Below are 8,123 nucleotides of genomic sequence, written 5' to 3'. Positions count from 1 at the left end.
CCCACTCCGGGGAAGCCCATAGGCATTTGGGGGGGTCACACCAGCCCTTAGTGGGCTGGTGGGACAGCCCACCAATCCCCTATGCGCCAAGGGAGAAAAAAATCAAAGGAAAGAGAAAAAAAAAAGGAAGAAGTGGGAAGGGGGAAGGACTCCCTCCCACCAAACCAAGTAGGACTCGGTTTGGGGGGGGGGGAGAGTCCTCCCCCCTGGCTCGGCCGACCCCTTGGGGATCCCTTGGACCCCAAGGCAAGGTCCCCCTCCCTCCTCCTATATATATGGGGCTTTTAGGGCAGATTTGAGACGTCTTTCTCACGGCTGCCCGACCACATACCTCCATAGTTTTTCCTCTAGATCGTGTTTCTGCGGAGCTCGGGCGGAGCCCTGCTGAGACAAGATCATCACCAACCTCCGGAGCGCCGTCACGCTGCCGGAGAACTCTTCTACCTCTCCGTCTCTCTTGCTGGATCAAGAAGGCCGAGATCATCTTCGAGCTGTACGTGTGCTGAACGCGGAGGTGCCGTCCGTTCGGTACTAGATCGTGGGACTGATCGCGGGATTGTTCGCGGGGCGGATCGAGGGACGTGAGGACGTTCCACTACATCAACCGCGTTCTCTAAACGCTTCTGCTGTACGATCTACAAGGGTACGTAGATCACTCATCCCCTCTCGTAGATGGACATCACCATGATAGGTCTTCGTGCGCGTAGGAAAATTTTTGTTTCCCATGCGACGTTCCCCAACAGACATCACATCGCAACTAGTCATGGACTCATGGTCCAAGGAGGACTACTCACGTCACGTCCGGGGATCGTCCATGGCGGTGGAGAAGCTTTCGGAGGTCAATCCTCCCTCCAGCGGGGTGGCGGGGAAGAGGTCTCGTGACGGTCCCGATTTCGGAAGCGCGGCGGCGGCGGAACGATGGAGAAATTCATGATTCTAGAAAGTCTGCGAGGGTTTCCTCTCGGGACTCCAAATATAGGCCAAAGAAGGGCACCGGAAGAGGTGGGTCCAACCCAGGTGATCTCCTGGCGTGGCCTAGGGCCTAGCCGCGCCAGCAGGCCGCCTGGGAGACCCCTGGCCCCCCTCTAGCCCTCCTTCGGTGATCCGGAAGCTTCTGTTTCGCTGATTTTTTTTTATTTTTTCTGGATTCTTTTGGATTTCGGAAAATTGGGTAAAAGCCCTCCAAAATAGACATCAGCGGATAGAAAGTGGCACTGGGTGCACTGAGTTAGTAGGTTAGTCCAAATATGTGTAAAATGATATAAAATTATAGCAAAACATATAACAATATCACCCAAAAGATCATGGAACAAGCAGAAATTATAGATGCGTTTGAGACGTATCAACATCCCCAAGCTTAATTTCTGCTCATCCTCGAGTAGATAAATGATAATACAATAATTTCTGTGGTGACATGCTAACACACATATAAGAACTTCAAAGTAAAACAAGTGAGATATGCAATTCAAGTCAAGACAATAACAAGCAAGAATCTATATCTAGTATTGAACTTAGCAAAATAAGAACATAAAGGTGCAAGAGCTCTCGTTGTCCGTGACTCGAATGTCTTCAAATGGTGTTTGCGTGCAAGAAGTGGGAGATGGGTTGTTAATTGAGAACTCAATCTACTAAACCTCGGACTTAGTCTTCTTCGGAATCTTATTTTGACTCATCCCCAGACCACTTGTCAGGCACAAGTCAAAATGATCCTCTCCCTTTTGATTTTGAGCACTCATGCAATGAATGAGCGTAAGCAAGATATGTTGGCACTTAGAATGGCAAATGGAATAATGATGGGGAAGGAATACAAAAAGGTGTGAAAGGCTCACATCAATGAGGATAACCATAGGCGAGAGAAAGCCAAATAATAGATATGATGTGAGGAGTAGGGATTGCCATGTAACAGATGCACATATCAGCTAAGGTAAGCTCTCTAATGGAACTAGTGGGGGTGCATCCAACTTGTTTGCTCATGAAGACCTAGAGCTCATTTGAGGAGGCTCATCATTAGAATATGCAAACCAAGTTCTATAGTGTAAGGGTCCCCACATAGTTATGCATGAATGATAATATCTATGTAGTACCAATATAGTAATGGAGTATGAGTGTGGATCTTTAAAAAAGGAATAGTAGTGTTGCCCCCTTCTCTCTTTTTATTTCTTTTTATTTTTATTTTTATTTTTTTTTATTTTTTGTGGCCTCTTTGGCTCTTTCTTTTTATCTCTCATTTGTCCTCTTTGGGATCTTTTGTATTGTCCACTTTCGGATCTTTTCCTCACTTAAGGGCAACACTCTATGTTTTACATGAATAGAAAGAAAAATCATCACACTTTATAAGAAGTACTCAACATAAAGACAAGTGAAGACTATCATGATGTATGCAAATGTATGACTCTCCCAGTGTAGCAGGATATGCAATGATACTAGCGCATCATGTAGCAGTAATGAGGGCAAGGCCCAACTAGCATGCGACTCTATGATCAAGCAAAAGCATGTATGACATGAAGATCAAATCATGAGATGGTGGATGTTGTATGGCAATGTATCTCGGAAAGGCTATGGAAATGCCTTGATAGGTAGGTATGGTGACTGTTTTGAGAAAAGATACAATGAGGCTTATGTATGACAGAGTGTATCATGTCATGGGTTTGGATGCACGCGTGGAAGAGAACAATGGAGCTTCCACTGGTGATTTTCGCACTTTAAAGCCACCATAAGGAGAGCATGAAGGCTTTGGACGAAATATTCAAGACGTCACTTTATAAATTCCGTCCATAGGTTATTACAGATGTTGCGCCACCTTATTTTTGGGCCAGGCCCATGTAATTTCGAAATTCCATAATATAGGCTATATTTATAGTCCGTATGTGTGAGGAAACCGAGTTTAGGGCTGTTTCCGGACCCCTCCTCCAAGGGTCACGAAATTGCCTCTCTATTCCCTCATATATACAGCCCTTAGGGCACCGTTTAGAGTTGGGTTTTGTATAGATTACAAGTTCGCCATAGCTGCAACTTTGCGTTCTTCGTTTGTGTTCTACAACCATACAAAGACGTCACAGAACCCCACCTTCATCAATAAAGCTTTCCTCTTATGTCGATGCACTAAAGACTAGGGTCTCTAGTGCCCCAAACTTGTGCACGGGCACAAAGAGCCCCTGCCGGCAGAGCACGGCGGAATCCACACAAGACTCGCCCCCGAGAGATCCAAGGCCCCTGCAAGCCTGTCTTGCCGGCAAGACACCCAAGGCCACGTCCGTCCAACGGACGTGATGAACACACCTAGCACAAGGCCCCGGCGAGCCCCCCCCCCCCCTTGCCGGGAAGACAGCCGAAGCCCCCGGCAAGCTTCCTTGCCGGGATGAAGCACCAAGGCCCCGGCAAGCACCCTTTTGCCTGGATTACCTGGCAACGCACCACAGGGCGACCGCCCTTGCCATAGTACCACCACTCCCCCGTGTTCCAGCGCATTCCGCATGTGCCAGCGGGGCGTCCAGGTGTCGAAACACCTAGACACATGTCTTCACCAGCACTTAGCTGACATGGACAAGATGCGCATTTAATGCACGTGACAGCGGTAAATGGATAAGGACCGCTGTAGGTTCACTGTAACATCTCGTTAACCTACCATTGAGCAATGTAGGTGACCCCTTTACCTATAAAAGGAGGCCCTTAGCTCATTCAAAAGAGGTTAGCCTTTTTTGAGATTGGCCAAGAAGACAATTATCATCACTGTAAACGAACAACAAAAGAACGCTTAATACGATCAGACGAGGAGGACGTAGAGTTTTACGCGTAAGCGGCCCAAACCTGGGTAAAAAGACTTGTCGGGTGTTGATCGTTTGGTCTGCTCTTGACGTTATTTTTTCCCGTCCTACGATCACAAGGGTATCACGTTGATCCCCATAGGTGTCGACCTAGCATCGCCGACATCTTATATTCGCAATATCTTGATTGCATCTTAGTTTCTTGCTTGTTCTTCGTTTGCGTGCAGGAAACAGACCTTCGTCGTCACGTTGATCATGCTCCGGCATGGTCAATAACCTCTCGAGTTGGTTTAGCGATTGCTAAGGTGTGACGTCTCAATCGTTCGTAGTCAAATCGTCAAAGTTGACTCTACCAAAACGATACCCACGATCTCATCGAAAGATAGGGACAACTTCGCCTCTATCAAGTGGTATCAGATTTCGAGGTTGCTCGGTGAGATTTTACCAGTTTTTCATAGTTCGATCACATCTTCTCTTCATACCTTTAGTCCACGAAAAAACCATCAGAATAAGGGTTAGATCATCATATCCGAACCAATCTGAGCCTTTGCATAGTCATTTCAGTAGTTTGCTTTGTTGAAATTGCGGTTACATCATCGTGTCGAGTTGCTGGTCTTAGTGTCTAGTTCTTTAAAGTTTTGAGTTTTGTTCACAGGTTGTCACGCCGCCACCGCACCATCTTTCATCGCTGCCATATACCACCTCCACGCTACCATCATCGCTGCTGCCATATACCACCACCACGCCACGATTATCCTTGCTGTCATATACCACACACCATATATCCACCACAATCCTTTCCGCTTTAGGTGAACTTCAAGATACTTTTGCTTTCGGTTTCGCGTTTCCTTTCCTCAGTAGATTTCGGGAAAAAAAATGTCTGACATGCTTTCCAGAGCACTTTTTAGGCCAAAATTTAGAGGGGCGAAAAAAAATCCCTATCGTTTTGTTAGGCTTTTTAGAGAGTTTTGAGACACTCGTCATCATAGTGATTTTTGTCGCAATTTTTGGTCATCGCAGCCCCAAATTGCTCCAGAAATAAAAAAAATTGTCCAAAAAAATCCGTGCTTATCCTGTTTTTGGTCCTTGGAAAGAGTTTTGAGACACTCGTCATTATAGTGATTTTGTGAAGAAAAAAAGAGAAAAAAATAAGAGTGGCTCTTCCCTTGATTAGTACGTGTCGTCGTGACTTCGTTGGTGTTCTAGGCTCGCGTCTCTAGTACGGTCTAGCCTAGGACCAGCACGGTACCGTCCTTGAGCGTCTTTTCAATTTTGCATCTCTGAACTGATTATTGCTGACCCTTCTTGCTACCACATTATAAGCCTTCTCAGCTCCACATACATCTAAATCGTGTGTTTGACACCACCTGGCAAACACTCTATCCAAGCTTTGAGAGTTTTGACTACACCGGTTGCCGATCGCCACCTGCTGCTGGGTAAGAATTGGTAAGAAATTGAGATTTGCTTGACGGATTTATGACACACCACCACCACCACAACCACTTCCTAGTAGTCTGTAGGATCATATTCTTCTGGTTTCTTATTGCTGCTAACCATGCCAGGATCACACGACGAGGAGATCGACTGGGAGAACCTGACCAACTGGGAGCTCCATGATAAATTTCAGCAAATGATGTCTGACCAGGTACAGGATTTCGTGACCACCTTTGGAGAGGCCATGGACAAGCTTGAAGGTATGGAGAAGAAATTCGACACCAAGATGAACGCCAAATTTGGTGAGGTGCTTGCCCGTTTACCACCACCAGCTGCAGGTGTTGTCCCTCTTCAACCACAACAACGGCTACGAGCGCGACGCGTGCATATTGACCAAGTGCAGAATTTGGGTGTTGTTGCTCCTACTTCTGCTGCTGGTCCTGCTGCTTCTCCTGTTGCTGCTACTACCGAGGTTTCTGTGGCTGGGCAGAATGAGGAGTATGATGATGATTATGATGGTGATTACGATGATGAGGGAGAGGTTGCTCCAGTTCAACTCCAGGAACAACAACCACCCCGACAAGTCGCCGGTCGTCCACATGGATACAATCGCAACGGTATGGATGCACCACACCCTCAGGTACGGGATCATGGCCATCTCCCTAAACTTAAATTGAATATTCATACTTTTGATGGTCGATATGTTCCTGATATATATCTTACTTGGAAGTTAGAAACAGAGCAACGTTTTACATGCTTGCAATTTCCTGAAGATAGACGTGTTGTTGCTGCTGTGTGTTATTACAAGATGGTAAACCTCTTGCATACTTCTATGAAAAATTAAGTGGGCCTAGTCTGAATTATTCTACTTATGATAAGGAATTATATGCTCTTGTTCGGACTTTGGAAACATGGCAACATTATTTATAGCCCAAAGAATTTGTCATACATTGTGATCATGAATCTTTGAAGCATATTTAAAGTCAAGCAAAACTGAACCGTAGACATGCTAAATGGGTTGAATTCATTGAAACTTTCTCGTAGGTCGTTAAACACAAGTAGGCCAGGCCAGGCGGCGTCCAAAACAAATAAATGGAAAAATAGGGGGCAGCAGAATAGCCCATCCAATTTAGTGCAAAACCCTAAACCCTAAAAAGTGCTCAAAAAAAGCAACGAAGAAATAGCCCCGGTTCATAATACGAACCGGGACTAATAACCCTCCCCCCTCGCTCCCAGCCCTGCCACGTGAAGGGTCATTAGCCCCGGTTCTTAATACGAACCGGGACTAATTCCCCTCCCCCCTCGCTCCCAGCCCCGCCACGTGGAGGGTCATTAGCCCCGGTTCTTAATACGAACCGGGACTAATATATACCCCTCCCCCCTCGCTCCCAGCCCCGCAACGTGGTGGGTCATTACCCCCGGTTTGTAATACGAACCGGGACTAATACCCCTCCTCCATCCCCCCACCTCGCTCCCAGCCCCGCCACGTGGAGGGTCATTAGCCCCGGTTCGGGGCCGAACCGGGGCTAGCATTAGCCCCGGTTATTTAGTCCCGGTTCACACCGGTTCGTGAACCGGGACTAAAGGCCCAAACGAACCGGGGATATAGGCCCTTTTTCTATTAGTGGTACTGACATTTTTATACTAGTTATAATATAGTACGCACACTCATATGTATTTCAGAAGAAAAAAAAGTAGACCCACGCGCACGCAAGCATGCATTGCATCCAATGGAGAGCCGGTACGGTCCATTTTACAAACGGATTGGTACGGTTGGAAACTTGGATCACGCATCTTTCTTTGAATCCGAATAAGCATGGAAGCCAGCCGAATCCATATATATAAGATGCATGTATCATAGGTGCATGTATGTCGTACCATCCATATAAGCTAGCTAGGTACGCAGGCAAGGCAAGGAGCTAGCCAGGCCAGGGTTACACACGCGCACGATCCATCCATCTCTCGTACCTTGGTGATCTGCGAATTGCGATGGCCGACGGCAAGCTCCATCTTCCCGCCGGCTACATCTTCAACCCGGCAGGAGACTTGCTGATCACCAAGTACCTCCGCCCACGGATCGACTCTGGAGCGGACGGCATCTTCACCGACGACATGATCCACGAGGCCGACGTCTGCTCCGCCGCCCCCGGCGACCTCGTCGAGATGTATCCACACGCGCGGGGCACGGACAGGAGCAACGGGAAAGGCGGCGAGTGGTACTTCTTCACCCCGGCGCACTACCACAAGACCAAAGACGGCCGCAGCAACGGGAAGCGGCAGCGCGCCGTCCCTGCCGCCGGCGAGGGTTACTACTGGCACTCGGAGAAGGGCGGGATCCCCGTGCTAGACAAGCATGGCAACCGCGTAGGCAATAGACGAAACCTCAGCTACGTTCAGAAGTTGCCGGGAGGGAACGAGAAACTGAGGATCGGCTGGTGCATGACCGAGTACGACCTCGACGGCGACGACAAGAAGCAAGACGGCGTGGTGCTCTGCAAGGTCTGCGTGTCTCGTCACAGGAGTGAGACGACATACGAGGAGGTAATCAGTGCCCCTGGTTCCAGGAAAAGGAAGGCGGACGACGTCCAACATCCCGAGGCTCCACATCCCCAGACCCCACGCCGCCAACAACCCATCATCCAGCAACACGGGGGTCTCCAGGTCCAGGAGACCCAGCGCTGGTTCATGTCCGACGAAGGCGAGACGTTGCCGTCCGGACTAGTGGACGACGGCAGCGTGGATCCAGGCGGGTTCATGTCGTCCGAGGTGACGGATGATCATGTCTTGTCCGACGACCTCCAACTCCAAGAAGGCGCTGCAGAGGATGAAGACCACACCTTCCTGTGCATGTTGGATGAGCTGCTCGGCCTCTGCGACGACACGGCTGTGGCATGCTCTACTCCGATCGTCTCCTGCCAGAGTTGA

At 48.5% G+C, this 8,123-nt stretch overlaps 1 pseudogene; it reads left to right on the top strand.

Moving 5' to 3' along the window:
- The first annotated feature begins 7,187 nt into the window (after positions 1–7,187).
- Positions 7,188–8,123, top strand: LOC123397413 (annotated as a pseudogene).

The sequence above is a fragment of the Hordeum vulgare genome, chromosome 5H (assembly GCF_904849725.1).
Source record: "Hordeum vulgare subsp. vulgare chromosome 5H, MorexV3_pseudomolecules_assembly, whole genome shotgun sequence".
NCBI lineage: Eukaryota > Viridiplantae > Streptophyta > Magnoliopsida > Poales > Poaceae > Hordeum > Hordeum vulgare.
The sequence above is the reverse complement of the archived record's forward strand: the minus strand, read 5'-3'. Positions and strand labels throughout refer to the sequence as shown.